Genomic DNA, 16,674 nt, shown 5'->3' on the forward strand with positions numbered 1-16,674 from the left:
ATTCTGATATTTTTTACTGAAGCAACTGCAGAGTTAACAAAATATTCTGGTTTGTACATATTCATCTATAAGATTCACCATTTCCTTGTTTTGGTTTCATCGCATTATGATAAAAAAAAATGGAAGCAAACTTCTTTTTTCACAACAGTCTTTTCAGACTTATTTTCCTGAAAGTATAACCCAATGATTGATATCATTGAATCCGAAAAATCTTACTAAACTTTAAGAAAACCAAAAATGACTAATGGTTTTTTTTAAAGAGAAAACACATTAAAATCTGAGACAGAAAAAGATTTTAAGGCCGAATAATTTTAAGTTCAATGAACAATGACTCCTGTATCTGAAGCAAGTGTAGAGTTATAAAAGATTTTTAAGTTTTGGTCTGTATATATTCAATCGCAAGACTCATCGAGTCCTTGTTTTGGTTTCATTGCATTATGAAAAAAATAAATAAAAAATTGAAGCAAATTTATCTTTTCATGACAATCTTTTCCTACTTGTTTTCCTGAAAAATATAAGGATATGATGGATAGCACTGAATCCGAAAATTATTATTAAAATTCAAAAATGACTGATGATTTCTTAAGAAGAAAACACCTTTTAGTTTGTGACACAGAAAGTGTTTAATGCTGAATAACTTTATTTTAATTAACAATGACATTTTTCTAATAATGTGTGAAATTCGCAACACACAGGAAAGGAAATTCTGAAACAAACAACAATTTAATAAATATATATATATCATTTTGGTTTTATTAAAAAATATCAGATTTCAACAATGTTTATTCCTCTTACCTACTCTCTACATTTTTTTTTACAGTCTGTTACTATTTTTGATCTCCTATCCCTAATTCGCTATTTATCACTTGCTTTTTTAACAATTATTCATTTTTTTTAAATACTAGTATGTAGATTCGACAAGGAATCGAAGTTATTTCTGCCAATAAGTTCGAAAAATTTATTGATGGTAAAATTATACCTCCCTTTTTCTTCATTTTTGTACCAGTATAAAATTGAATTCTTCATTACCGTATATTTAGTTATTACAGTCTATGCAAGTTCCCTTCTTTTCGGAATAAGCCTGTTGTTATTTTAGAAAACGATATTCATGCATTTATGCCAAACTCTTACAGATAACATGGTGGTTTTTTTTGCGTATATTGTAGTGACTAAGCATTTAAAAGGTAACAAAATTACCAAAAACAATTTATAAATACATGATTGATGTAAGAACGCATAATATAATCATGCATTTCCTTTCACTACCGATAGAAAGTGATTTTTAAATTAATAATATTGTGTGTTCAGTTTTAAAAAAATGTAACTAATTTTTCATAAAAAATTTTAATTGGTGCAATTTTATTGGCCATTATGGTACATCTAACACTCCATTGTAAAAAAATTGTCTAAAATTAAAACATTAAATTTCCCAAAATAGCCAGTGAGAATATTACATTTTTTCAATGAATACTTTAAAATTATTTTATTTATTTGTGACTATTCTTACAATGATATTACTTTTCCTAAGATATCATTAAAATGAAATGCAGCTTTTCGTTATTTAAGAGAATTATTTTAATATTCTTTCACTAGCTGTAAATAACTGTTTGAAGATACATTTTTAATCATATTTACTGTTTGCAGAACATTTTAATGTTTATGTAGTATTATGAAAACAAAATTCCCTTATCAGCATAAATTTGCTTTATTATTTAATCAAGCATAAACTATTTAATGATACTTAGGGAACAGTTAATTATCTTGAATTGTAGCTGCTTATTCAAACTAATTTTAAAATATTTTCAAGAATAAAAATAAAGTTTAAATAGATTTGGAAAGCACATATATTGTGCCAAATCTTGTTAGCAGTCTGCATTTAAAATACACTACAAAGTAAATGAATTTAAAGGATTATAAGTTCACATTTGACACAAAACATCAAATAATGATACTTTTTTAAGATCATGAATTTTTTTTTTAAATTTTAATCTTAAATTTATAGTAGCAATAACACCACACATACATACATATATATTTGTGTGTGCGTATCCGTGTGTGAGTGCGTGCGTGTGTAATACAGTTATATAGATAGATAAATATTTGTTTTATTCGATCCAGATTCAGATTGAAACATTTTAAAGGCTTTGGCTTCATGTTGAAATTTTATCATAAAATATTAAAATAAATTTTTAATTTTAATACTTTATTTTATATTTTTAATATTTTATTTATTTTAATATTTTTATTTATCATAAAATTATTAAAATAAGTAATGGAATCTGTTCAATAGAAAATGAAATACAAAGACATTCATATAAAATTTTACAATTTCAATAAAATATGTAGAAATTATATCAGAGCTTGGAACTCTGGAGTAAGTTTGGGTAGTGAGACCATATTGATAGACAATCAAATATAAAAAATAAAACACATTTATTAATTTCTAAAATTTTACTCAGATGGTCACAAAATAATATTCAATAGATATTGTAGTCCTGAATATCAATCTTAATCTAATATAAGCTAATTTTAAATTAGCTTAAATTAGATTTCGATCTTCAGAACATCTTTTTGTAATTAAAAAAAGGTACAAATTAAAAATCATATGAAAGCAAAACTTTTGGAAATAAATATCTACACTTGAATCATTCACTGACAGAGTGAATAGTAGTGCTAGATCCTTTTATCTATCAATGACATCAGAATATTTTCACACTCTTTAGAAACGTTACTCCACATTTGATTTTGAAATATGTCGGAAATTTAAATTGTAAAATAATTTAATTACGTCAGACAAAATGCAAATTAACTGCTGCGATTTGGAACGAGTATAAAAGGAATTTACCAAGCTTTTGTCAGGCATATTTAATATTTTCTTGGTGAAGAGAATATTGCATTCCTACAAAGGTAAGTTCTTCAAAACTATTCAGTAAAATTATTTCTATACATCTCTTGATAATAACTAACGTTAAGGTATAATAATTTTAAAATCATGGAATTTCAGCAATAATTGTATGATAAAAACATTGTCATAAATTTAAATCATGTAATGCATATTTATATAAATATTCGTTTCTTTGATAAAATTATATAAAACATATTAGATTTCAAACTTCTAAAATATTTTTGAAAATGATACTGCAAATATATTTATTGAATTAAAATTGTATCAAAATTTTATTTAATGATACTTCGACCAATTTAACAGAAATGTTATATTTACTAAAATTGAAAAAAACTATTTTATAAAAGTTGTTTTTATAGCAAATATTTTCTATAAAAGTAAGGTTAATTTCGTCTCTTAACATAACTTCTTTAAAAGGAATTGCAAAAAAAAAAAAAAGCCGTAAACTTTAAAATTAAAAAAAGAACCTTCAAAAAGTTTTGTATTAAATATGTAAATTAATATAATAAGAAGAAAAATCTTGAAATTTATGTTATTGATAAAAAGGGATTAATAATTCCGCAAAATGAATAATTAATTGGTCTATTTTAATAAATTATGTGATCTTAAATTAATATATATAAAAAAAATTCAAAACAGTTTTCAAAGAAAAAAGGTCTATTAGTTCAAAAATTAAATTGAATTCTCAAACAGATTACATTAAAATAAAAAATAGAATTAACTCACTCATATATGAAAATATAAAAAATTATAATCATGTTAATTATTATAATCACAAAGCAAATGATCGGAGACAAAATTTATGCAAAATCCCTTAAATAAATTAAATAATTTTTTCAATTTAAGGGAAGGTCTTTTATAAATTAATTTTTTTCCCTTCTAATAAGTTAAGATATAAAAATCCAAGGTAATATAATGTCCTTTAAAATCATACATCTGATAAATATTTACCATGTATATTTTCATACATTGTACGAGTACAAGAGATGACATATTTTTAAAGACCTAATATATGTCTAAAATAAATATATAAATATACAATATAACCAGCATTTTCTTACATGTAATAATTTCTTAATATATGTAATTAATCTTAATACTAATAATAATTTCTTAATATATGTAATTAATCTTAATACTAATAATAATTTCTTAATATATGTAATTAATCTTAATACTAATAATAATTTCTTAATACATGTAATTAATCTTAATACATGTACATTTCAGATGTTTCTTCTAGTCGTCCTCTCTTGCATTGTCCTGGCATATGCCAAGCCTTCTGCACCTGTGAGTATAAAATTTGGTTGTAAAAAATGAAATAAAATTACTTACTACAAAGTAGTGGATATCTCAGAGTTACAAAATAATGGTTGTGGATCGTACAAAGAGGCAATTTCTCATATCAACTTTGTATGAAATTCCCAGAATGTGAAAATTAGATTAAATTGAATTATTACCTTGAGCATTAAATGGTGCTAAGAATGATTACAGTCTATCAAATGAAGCGATAATTTCTAATTTTGCAACTAAATGAATTAATTAAAGAACAAAAAAAATTTACATCGATTATTACGACTATGCGTTTAGAAATTCCTAAAAGTTAATTATGGATAAGCTTCCTACATAAATATTGAGATTGATTTGATTTATAATATCCGATTCCAATTATAAATAATTAAAGAAATTACTATTATCAAAGTAATTTTAGAGGATTAGGAATTTTAATTTTTTTTTATAATCTGGGGCTAGTATTTAATATTCCCATGCTTACAATCAGCTTTATTACATTAATATATTATTTTTAATATACAAAAAATTATAATAGGCTGAGGATACTTATGACTTTATCAAGTGCCGTTTTAACAATTATAATACACCTTCAAAGGAAAACACGCAGGTAAAATTTAAAATTGAATATAATTATGTTTGTTGTTTTTTTAGGATACTTATCCTAATGATATAAATAAAGGGATATCATTAGGAGCAATATTCCAATGATATTCTTTCTATATATTCTACCATTTCATTCTAGTATTTGGATTCAACTTTATGTGTGTGTTATTTTTTAACCTTTCAGATTCTCCATCCTCATAATCCTCAACCTTACAATTTCGGATACTCTGTTAAGGATCATTTTAGTGAACAGCACAGGCATGAAACTGGCAACGGTCTCGGGGCTGTAGTGGGAAACTACGGCTTCACAGACGCAAGAGGAATTGCCCGTCAGGTGAACTATGTTGCTGACCACGCCGGATTCAGAGCTCAGGTGAAGACCAACGAGCCAGGTACTGCCAACCAAAATCCTGCTGCTGTCCAAGTGATTTCCCACCAACCTCCAGTAGTTGAACCATTGTACGCTTATCCAGTTTCCATCCCAGTTGCCCATGGGTTGGGTGCTAAAGTGGTTTTCTAAGCATTATGATAATGTTAATAAAGAACTCATAGTAAACTTGAAACATTATTAGTTTATATTGAATTTAAAATATCACCTCTTTTAAGATGGGTTTTTTCAATGTAAATTAATTAAGTAAACATTCTTCTTGGTAATTTTCAAGCATAATCTGTAACTGTAGGATTTTTCTTAAGATATTTTGAATCTGTCATAAAGTATTTTTAAGAAATTGTACAAAAAATTTTCGCTATGAAATAAAATATTTTTTTTCTCTTTATTTTACGAAAACTTTTTTAAAGGTTTTAAGATAATGATTGGTAGAAATGAAAATGCTTTGCAGTATAATTAATAATGTCTATCATTCAGGAACTACCTAGGGTTAAATAAAATTATTTTTAAAATAATATAAATTTTTATTTTAATGTTTTCATTTTGAAATAGTATTTAATAAGCATTTTCATTTATTAGAGTGATATGAGAGAATTAGAACTACAATATTATTTTAAAATGTACATAAATTCAGGAAACAAATTTTTTCTGAATGTATGTAATCAATTACAAATCAGCATTATTTTTGTACAAAAATCCACACATTGAGAAAGACTATATAAAGAAAATTGCCATTTGTTATGATTTCTATAACTAATCTCACAAATGTCTTCATATACTGTTTGTCATTCACTTTCTGACATCATGTAATATAGAAATCAAGTCTTTATACTTTTCTTCGATTTACTTGAAATATATATGATGTTGGTGTTTCTAATGGCACTTGCCATGGACAAGCTTGATAATAAACTCAGCGATTTTGAGCCAAGGGAGCATCTCTTGTTTTAGTAGCGCCAAGAGTACGTCTTAGCTACTCACGCATCACATTCGCCTGCACAACGCTTTTTTAAAGGGGGGCACATTCACACATCTCACAGATAGAACAGATGAAGAACAACCATGCTCGAACCGGGACTCGAACTCAGGACTCCCAGATCAAGGGGAAGACACGCGGAAAGACGTCGGCAATGCATACGAATAAGAATCTAATGGAATTCAAATAAACGAGTACCTTTTTTTTCAATCTCTGATGTATCATAAATAAGACGAAATTATCGAACAAATTTAATTTATTATCAAAAGTTATGTGCAAACATAATCATTTTCAGACACAATAAAGTGAATATATGTTATAAAAATAGGCAAGTTTTCAATCCCATCATCAAAGCGCGATATCGCCAGTGTTGTGAGGAGAGCCTTAACATTTATTTTGAAGCAAATCTTTAGTCTAGAATCTTCGATTTCTATTAATGTTCCATTTGAGGGAGGGTTTGGAAACTTCTAGCTTTTAAGTCGAAGCTACTCACCAGATAATATAACATCTCCCATTTACCATTCTCAAAAAATGATCACTACCTCATGAAATTACAAACTTGTATTTAGTGACAGCCTAAATTATTGGCTATAATTAAATAAAATTTAATAAGAAAAATAAATTTAACCAGTTTTTATAATTTATTAAACATTTTCTTTGATCGCTTAAGTTTTTTTTTACTCTCTTTGATTAGGCTATTTTAGGTTGAAAGAAAAAAAAAATGAAATTTTCATTTCACTATATTCTTTGCCTCCTCTAATGAATGTACTATACATTATTTCATCTTAACACACTGCAGAATTTCTTCCTCGTAATATTTCTTTGAAGCAACCCATAATTTTTTCTCATCGGATCAGAACTTTTCATAGAAATTAAAAAGAAGCTCTAAATTAATAACTTTTTCTCAAAGTTCTACATAACCATTAAAGTAACTAAAATTTTTTTCGGGTTTCATTTAAATACCAAAAAGTAATTTTTGAACTTCTACTGCAATGTACAAAACAAATGATATATATACAGGGTGTTTATTTAGTCCCGGACCCATTTTGATGTTTAATAACTCATAAAATAATAAAGATAGATTAAAATTAATAACATAAATGGTTAAATAGACTCAAAAAGTTTCATGACCCTTGTCAATGAACTTCCACGTGTGTCCCCTTCGTCGCCCGGAGAATATCAAGTCGATAGTCAATTTCACGCCAGGTAGCGGCAAGCATGTCGTCATCCACAGAGCCTATTGCGGTTGTAATTTTGGCTTTTAGGTCATCAATGTTCGACACTCTCCTCCTGAAAACGTTGTCTTTTACAAACCCCCAAAGGAAAAAGTCCAGCGGCGTTATGTCAGGTAATCTGGGTGGCCAAGTAATTCCTCGCCCAATCCATCTTCCTGGAAAATGATCATTCAAAGAAGTACGAACGATGGTACCCCAATGAGGTGGCGCACCATCTTGTTGCAAAAAGACATGTGGCTGAAGCTCTTCTAGTTGTGGAAATACGAAATTTCCCAACATGTCTAAGTATACGACTGATGAGACTGTCTTTTCTGTAAAAAAGAAAGGCCCAATGATTCGGTCGTGCATAAGTCCGCACCACACATTAACCTTTGGTGAATCCCTTTGTGCCTCACGGTATTCATGGGGGCATATGCGCACATTATAGCGATTAACAATGCCAGAAACATGAAAGGATGCTTCATCGGAGAACATTATGCGCTTCAGAAAATCAGCAGCATCTTCTATCCTTCTTAGCATATCTGTTGCAAAGGCCATCTTCCTAGGCCTATCGTTCGGTTCCAAAACTTGAATAATTTGAACTTTGTATGCATGCAGTCTTAATTTTTTCTTAATAACTTTGTACACCGTCTCGAAATTGGCATATCCAATTCTGTTGCCGCTGATCTCACAGATATTCTAGAATTGTGTAAAAATGTCTCTCTGACTCGCTCAACATGAAAATCACTTGTGCAAGGACGTCCGGAACGTTTCTTATCTGCGATACTTCCAATTTCTAGAAAATTCTTTTTCCACCACAAGATGCTGTTTTTGGATGGAGGATCTTTTTGGTAAATTCTTCTGAAATTTCTCTGTACTTGCACTATCGATTTCGTTTCTATGAACCACCATAAAATCTGTGCTTTCTCTTGTGGTGTATGCATTCTCCTTAATATCGGCTCGAATAAAACGTCACATACAAAAGTACTACATAGAACAAACACATCAAAAGTAAACATAACATTGCAATAGTTGCCAAAAACAAAAAAGAGAAAAATGCAGTTAATAAGCAGACGATATTTAGAAAAGTACAGATATTTAGACTGGAAAATGAAGTTATCTGAAATTAACCACACGCGCAGACGATATTTACAAAAGTAAAAATATTCAAACCTGAAAAGGAAAATATATGAATTGTTCCATCAATAAATTCCATAAGTTTGTTTATATCTTCATTATTTTATGAGTTATTAAACATCAAAATGGGTCCGGGACTTTATAAACACCCTGTATATTCAAAACATTAAATAATTCTTCTTAAAATAAAGATAACAAATCCTTAAATATTATTACTGTTCTGATTCCGATGACAAATTATACATCGAATAAAGAAAGGGTGCAAAATAAACAAATGCATGTTCAATTTTTAACTATGCTGATTGAAAAATCACGCATAAGCTAAAATTTAATCCCATACCATGATTTTTTTAAAGAGCACATGTGCAATTACTTTAAATTGAGCATTCCAGTCAGAAAACCTTTCATCCTTTTCATCTAACAGACGAAAATAAATATTTATTGATACTAAATTTTCGATGATTTAGTATCTTTGGAATTCAAAAATTTATTTAAACAGCCAATTATTAGCTTAGTGGTAAAAGAATTTCGGATTTCGATACTCTAAATGAGCATTCTGAAGCACTTTGCAGTTTTGAGAAACCTACCTCCATCCTTTATGCGTAATATCCTTCATTTTCATCTTTTCATCTTTCAAATTCATCTTTCACAGCAAATAAAATCACTTTACTATTCTAAAATCAAATAATAACTTTCAAATTCTAGAATAGATTCAATCTCACGAATTCTACAGTGATGGCTAGAGCGTTGAGATGGAGGTAATTTTTAACACCGTACAAGTGCAATTCAATAAGTAATTTGAGAATGAATGATTTCAAGGCTCCATAATATATTTGGTTTAAATTTGCTCTAATTATCTATTCAATAAATAAATTGCGGTGATTTGAAAGATAAAATTCCCAAGCCTTGAAGGAGAGAGAGAATGCCTATCAGTAACAATATTGTTTTTTGGAAATGGAAGGTCATCAGTTATTTGACGATGGCTAAAGATTCGTCGTAAAGGGGAAATTAATGGGATGAATTCTATAAGAGAAAAAATAAAGCATATTTAGGTGAAATAATTATTAATTTTATTGTTAACTGCTCCTAAATCAGAATCCCAGCAATTACAATTTAGACTAGATTCTAAATAGATAACTTGCACACAAGAAGAAGAAGAAAGGCACACAAATCCTTCTTTAATATTAGTAGAGATAATTTTTTAATATTTATAGATATATTTGTTTTAAAAATTATGTTGCATATTTCATTACAAAAAAATGAATTCTTCTTTGAGACAAATTTAAAGCATTCTTAATATTAATGATGAAATCATGCCTCCATTTTTAATTTTTATATTGTTAAAAAATCAAATTATTCATTATTTAGTTCATATAATTATTTATTGCAGTCCATGTCCAGCTTTCTGAAAAAATTAACATTTTAAAATATCAGTTTCTTACAGACTTACCAAGAGAGCACTGATGATATGATTTTATTTTACAGTTGCAGTAGTAGCCCGATGAAAATACACCACCCTAGATTTTGCCATATTTTAAACGATACAAGCATTTAAAAGATGGCGTAATACAATTATGATTTCCTTTTGCAAATTGATCAAAAATAACTTTTCTCAAATTTGTACTTATTCAGTTTGAACTTATTTAACAATTTTTAATAAAAAAATTAATTGCTTTTTAATAAAAATTTATTTCATTAAAAATTAATTATTTTTTAATAAAAATTTATTTTATCAAAAAATTAATTATTTTTTAATAAAAATTTATTTTATCAAAAAATTAATTATTTTTTAATAAAAATTTATTTTATCAAAAAATTAATTATTTTTTAATAAAAATTTATTTTATTCGACACTGGATGCTTTTGAACATATCCATCGTCATCTATAAATGGGCTGCTTAAAATTATAACAGAAAATTGTTAAGAAACAATTTGGAAAAAGTTGTTACATTTTTAAACAGAAGATGTGATGATGTAAGAGAAATTTACTTACCATAGGTGTCCCATAACCCAATATATAATTTAAGATGCCACTAAAATTAAATTCAGTTATATGTTACTTCGAGAATCAATTTTATTTCCTAGTAATATTATGAAAAGGCAGTAAATGATTCTTTCAACAATACTTATTCATAAAATTATTTTCTGTTGATAGACAATTTTATATGTAAATATTTATTAGGAGTAAAGCGATAATCCCAATCAGCATAAAAGTGATTAATTACATAATCAGAATTTTGAGGAACTCATAAAGAACAGTGGTGTGCAATGAATTGTTTATCTTTTGTTATTTTTGTGTTAACTCCAATTAATTCCAAAATTGGCATAATAAAATATACAGAGTAACCAAATAATAAGTTTGCCTGTTTGGTTCCTTCTAAAACTAATGATCAGAATGAAATTAAATTTCGTAAGCTGACTGGAGAATGCATAGAGAGGTAAAAAATCCTTAAAAAATTATTTACTTGTTTTATTTTTAAACGCTGTTCTTGTGGAATTGAAAATAAGAACAAATTCATATAAAAACAAATCAAGTGGAAATGGATATCGGGTTCTTAATCATTTTCTGAAACACTGAAAGGCTGTGCTGAGAAATTTTATCTAACCATGACATCGGAATAATATCTCACTTTTATAAAACATAAGGCCATATCTCATTTTGAAGTATGTCGGAAATGTAAAATGAAAATTTAAATAATTATTTACATTGCAACATTGTATAAATTAACTTATGTGTTTTGGTATAGGAATAAAAGGAAGCTGCTGCACCAAACTGCACTTAACAAAAAAAGTCAGTAATTTTCATATTTAAATAATTTTTTAACTTTTTAATCCGTTAATAGAATAATTTAATTTAAAACAGATTTTAATTATGAATAAATTTTTGTAACACATGAAACTATATTATAATGTGTTTCGATATTTTTAGTCTGGTAAATGCAAAATATAAAGTATATATAAATAAATATTTCAACTTTGCAGTATGAGATTTTTTATTCCTTTAGTACTAATTGATGTGACTTTCAAAGCACTATTTTAGCACGCTTAAAATTGTGAGATGAATTATCGTACCACTTTGATATCCATCGTATATTTATAAGGGTTCACCCTGAATATTAAAAACTGAATTGAATTTAAACTTTCAACTGTTATTTTTCATTTCTATCAACAAATTTTCACTTTGTTTTTGTTTTTTAATTATCCTACTAATCTGGGATATTCATTTATGTATATACTGTGTTTTACCAAAATTTCATATTGATTGTCATTGTTTTCTTGCTACTATTGAAGTATCTTTAACTTCATCGTTCCTAGTAATCAAAAAAAAATGTTGGTATTCTTTAATCATTTGAAAGATTACATGTTTTAGAATAAACTCGTATTGTTTAAATAAATACAGATGTTTATAATTATGATATTGACGGACAATATCTGGAATTTAAAAGAATTAATGCTCGCCATGCATATAATTGACGTTAAATTTTTATTTCTTAATTTTTTAATAATTAATCACCGATTTTATTACTAAAAAAGAAGATTGTATTTGTTTATTCTAAAAATTTGGATTTTGTTTAAATAATAAAAAATGTTTTTGAGTTTTTATTGTTTATAAGAAATAGTTTGCGATCCATTATACTATTCTTTATCAGTCATTATAAAAAGAAGCATATCCTCCCTCAAAAATATTCATTTTTGTATTACAGCCGGCCCCTCCGTTATCACTGAAGTAAACCATGTAAATAGGGATTGTTGTGACTGCTTGTTATGCTTATTAACTACCACCTTCTGCGTAAGAGCACAACGACCAACAAAAGTTCAAAGAATCTTCTGACTGTTGATAAAAGGCTAGAAATCTTTTCCATCATTTTTTAATGTTTTTAAATATTCAGGGTATTGTAACATTTTGTAAAAATTATGACTATCCATTATGAGTCTTCCCCTGATTTCATTGAGCTTCACACATTCTGTTACGTAGTGCTGAACAGAGCCTATTTCCCCACATTTACATGGCATCCTTCCGAATCTGTAGAAGTATTCAGGAAAAAGAAGAATTCATATGTTATGCGTCCTTTGCACGAAATTATTCATCTATCATGCCACTCTCTCTCCTCCATTTTTCTACCAACATCTGAGTTAAAAAATATATATATGTATCAAAATTTGCTTCCTAATGAAGCAACTTCAAGAAATAAATGAAATTGGATCGTTTGTATAATCTTAAATGCACACTTTGAGAAATATTTGTTATGAATGTTCATATAAAAAGAATATAAAACTACGGTGTTTTGAAATGTGGAAGTGCCAGTGGAAAATAAAAATAAAATGCCTTTCTTATTAGAAAAGCAAAGCGCTAATTCTTCTACCAATTTCTTAGTTAAATAAAGAGCATACAAAGCAATAATATGAAAAATGTGCTTCCTAACTAAAGAAGATTAACTAAAGAAAGAAAGATAATATATACATGTATAAATTTGAAACGCACTTTTTGGCAAATGCTCTATGACGATCAAGGAGAAAAAAATGAATCTATGAAAAATTAAATTCTGAAGTGAAGTACACGATTACTTTTTTAATTAGGAGCGCGGTTAATAGTACGTAGAACGTTTTTAATAACAAATAAATGTAATTATAAAGGTGTGGAAAAATTCACACTTAATATTTATTGGCACAATATTTAATTACAGGTTATTCTTATCCTGAGGAATAATGTAATTGATATGAAAACATACGTAAGAAGTAAAATTTATTATCTAATCCAATTTCAGTTGCTAAATGTAGTTTTATTCCAGTTGAATACTGGATTATTTCGAATATTTTAGTATAAAATATTATTTAAATAATCTTGCTAAGCAATTCATTTTTATTACTATAAAAGATTTTTTTTCTTGAGATTAATTTTGCGCATATTTTACCCTTTCGTTTAAATATAATATATATTAATTAAATAATGAATGCATATTTGTATGTTATAAATAGCCACTGAAAGTGTTTCTCAGTCAGCATCTATTTGCTCTATGTATATGTAAGAAAAAGCAAAACAAACACACTTCTAAGTAGTGAATTTTTATACTTACTCCATCAGAAGTAAATAGTTATAATCTCAGACTTAACTATTTACTATTCTAAGAATCCGGATAAAAAACAATTTTATATGAACATTTGACGTTTTATGTAAAAGTTTATTTGTATCCTCCTTCTAAAATGTGAAGATATAACTGGGCATGGGAGAAACATGGAGTTTCATGTCATGTCTGAAAAAATACAAAAACCATGTCTGAAAATTAACGCAAGATTTGAATTTGCCTTCCTTTGTGCAGTAAAATGTTATCAACTCTTTAAAAAACGATTTGACAGCTGAAAGTTTAGGGTTAGTAAAAAAAGGCCCACACAGTAGAAAAACGCGTTAATAAAAGATTGGAATTAAATAAAAAAACAAAATTGTTTTTCTTTAAAGTGTTATATTTTTATTGAACCGTAAAATGTACAGGATAGGGTTACATATGGAAGGACACTAGGGCAAATGGACTCCGCAATGAAAATACGCACTCTTTTGTCGAAATTTTCATAACCGTTTTGCATAAATGTGACTGAATTTCGTTGATACAACATTGAATGTCCTACTTCAACATGACCGTGCTTGTGGATTTGTAGGCATAGACCTTTTACTTCAAATAACCCCATAAAAAGAAATCTATAGATGTTAAATCACACGATTTTGGGGGTCCAATTCTCAAATTTTCGATCTGTGAGCATCAGATTTTCATAATTTTTTTAAAAATATTTTTGAACAATGGAAACACGCTGTTCTATCGTGTAAAGCATTTTTACTAACCCTAAATTATCAGCTGTCAAAAGGTTTTTAATAGGGTTGACAACATTTTGCTGTAAAATGATGCCAAAATTCAAACCTTATGTTAATTTTGGGACACCCTTTAATAGTGTTTTTAAAACATTAATTTTTAACTTTAAGGATTTTCAATATCAGGAGAAAAGAACTTAAGGAAACTTTGAATGAGATACTTGATAGTTTCTTTCTTTAAAAAGTGTGTCTACGGGACTATTTAAAAAAAAAACAGTCTTTTAGTGCTTACAAATTAAAATTAATAAGCTTCAAAACTCTTCAATTATCGAACAAGAATTTGCTGAGGGAAAGGAGAAAATGTCAACTGACGTTGTTATTTTTATATTACTAAAAGGCTTTTTCTACTCCTTATGCCCATTTTTTAGGATTTGAATGCATGAAAAATAGTATATGAACAGTTCAAGAAAACGCAGTAAAAGTCAATGCCTAATTTGGAGAATCAATAAGGTCTGTCGTTGTGTTCAAAATTTATTTAGTAAGATCGAGGTAATAACCATCCGAGTAAATGCACCTGATGTTAATTCTTTTACTTTTAAGCATAAAGTTAGGGATAAAATATAAAGAATAAACCCTAGAGTTTCTTAGTACTCGCTATTTTGCTAAGTTTGGTGCATATTTTGAAGAGAGAGTTTCTAGTAATAAGTGATAAGTAATTCTTTTAAAGAGTGATCTGACTCTGTGATCATTTTTTAGGAAGGAATCTGTTTTTCTTTTCAAGAAATAGAGAATATCCTAAAGTTTTCAAGCCATAGGAACTTTTTGTTTAATTTTTGTTTCGATTAAAATGTTTTGGCTATTCTATGAAAACTTAATGTAATTTAAAAAATAAACTTTTCAAGGTTTGAAGGACAGGAAACTGTCTATAAACAATAGAATTTTTTTGAAACTCAGAGGTTACCAATAGCTTAACAATTCACTAAAATTTCAGCAATAAAGATGAATGAATTCGGTATGAGAAGGATTGTAACAATTAGAGGTTTTAATATCAACACTGCTAAACACAAAATCCAGCAATTACAAAGTTTAAATAACCCTTAAGCAAATAATTTTTACAGAGTAAAATGCAAAGTCAGCATGGTAATGACAATGCGCTTATAAATAAACATATATTTCGAAAAACAAATTATAGTTTTTATATATATCCAAACGGAATTTTATTCAATACTCTCAAGTTAAAAACCAGTAAAATAATACTTATGACATGCTAATTTGGCTCATTAAAATTTTAAATTATTGTTTGCCAACGGATTCTAAAACCTGTCGCTAAAATAGAGAGGAAAAATGAAAGAAGGAGAAGCTTACATTTAACAATAAAGTAAACTCGGATTATTCGAGGATTTATGAGGCGCAAATATTTCAGGTAATTCGCAATGCTATCGGAAAAAGATACTAATTCACAATAAAATATTTTAGAGCAGTTTTTATTTCCTGTAAGATGTATAAACATTAAATTATGATGAATGAATGAAAGCTTTATTGTTCTAATAATTTGGTAATTTACTTTTGTTCAAAGTAGTAATGATTTTTTATTTTAATGTTAAAATGCTTCTTTTTTACTATGACATTTAATTTTTTGACAACAATTTGAGATTAACATCAGTGAATAATCCAAAGTTTGCTCTATTTTTTTTTTTTTCATTTAAGGAGTTAAGTAAATGTGGGACGTCTTAAAAATATTATAAATATTATTTTTAAAATATATAGTTATATAATTTAATATTTTAAAAAAATAATACTAATAAAGATTTTTTTTACTTAAAAATATTATTATTCTAAATGTATTACATGAAATAATTAGCAAAATTGAGCCAACTTTTGAATTAGCCATACAAGAAATCCATACTAAATTATGAATTAAAATAAAATAATGCAGTCAGAAACAACACGCGAAAAAAACAATTGAACGAAGAAGTTTCTAATAAGGCAGAAATCAAAGTCAAAGTATGTCGAAGAATTTCGAAACTGTACTCATCTTTTCGCGTCTCACCCCTTCGTGAGATAGAATCGTCGAAAAATGGTAGTCTCAGAATAATGAAATGAACAGTACTAAAATAAAAATGAAAACCAGCTGAAACCATTAAGGATTTTATTGCAAAAACTGTAAAAGACATCTTTTAAAACCCATATTAAACTGTACTACATAACATCTTTAATTTAAACGCAAGTAAAATAAGCTGAGTAACAAAAGCCAAATCGAAAGTATATGAAGAAAATATTTTCAACTTTGATAGTAGCACATCAGGGATAGATGTAATTAAATAGTAAAATAGGTTTGATATTCAACAGAAAAAAAACATT

Source organism: Argiope bruennichi, chromosome 9 (genome assembly GCF_947563725.1).
Source record: "Argiope bruennichi chromosome 9, qqArgBrue1.1, whole genome shotgun sequence".
Lineage (NCBI taxonomy): Eukaryota > Metazoa > Arthropoda > Arachnida > Araneae > Araneidae > Argiope > Argiope bruennichi.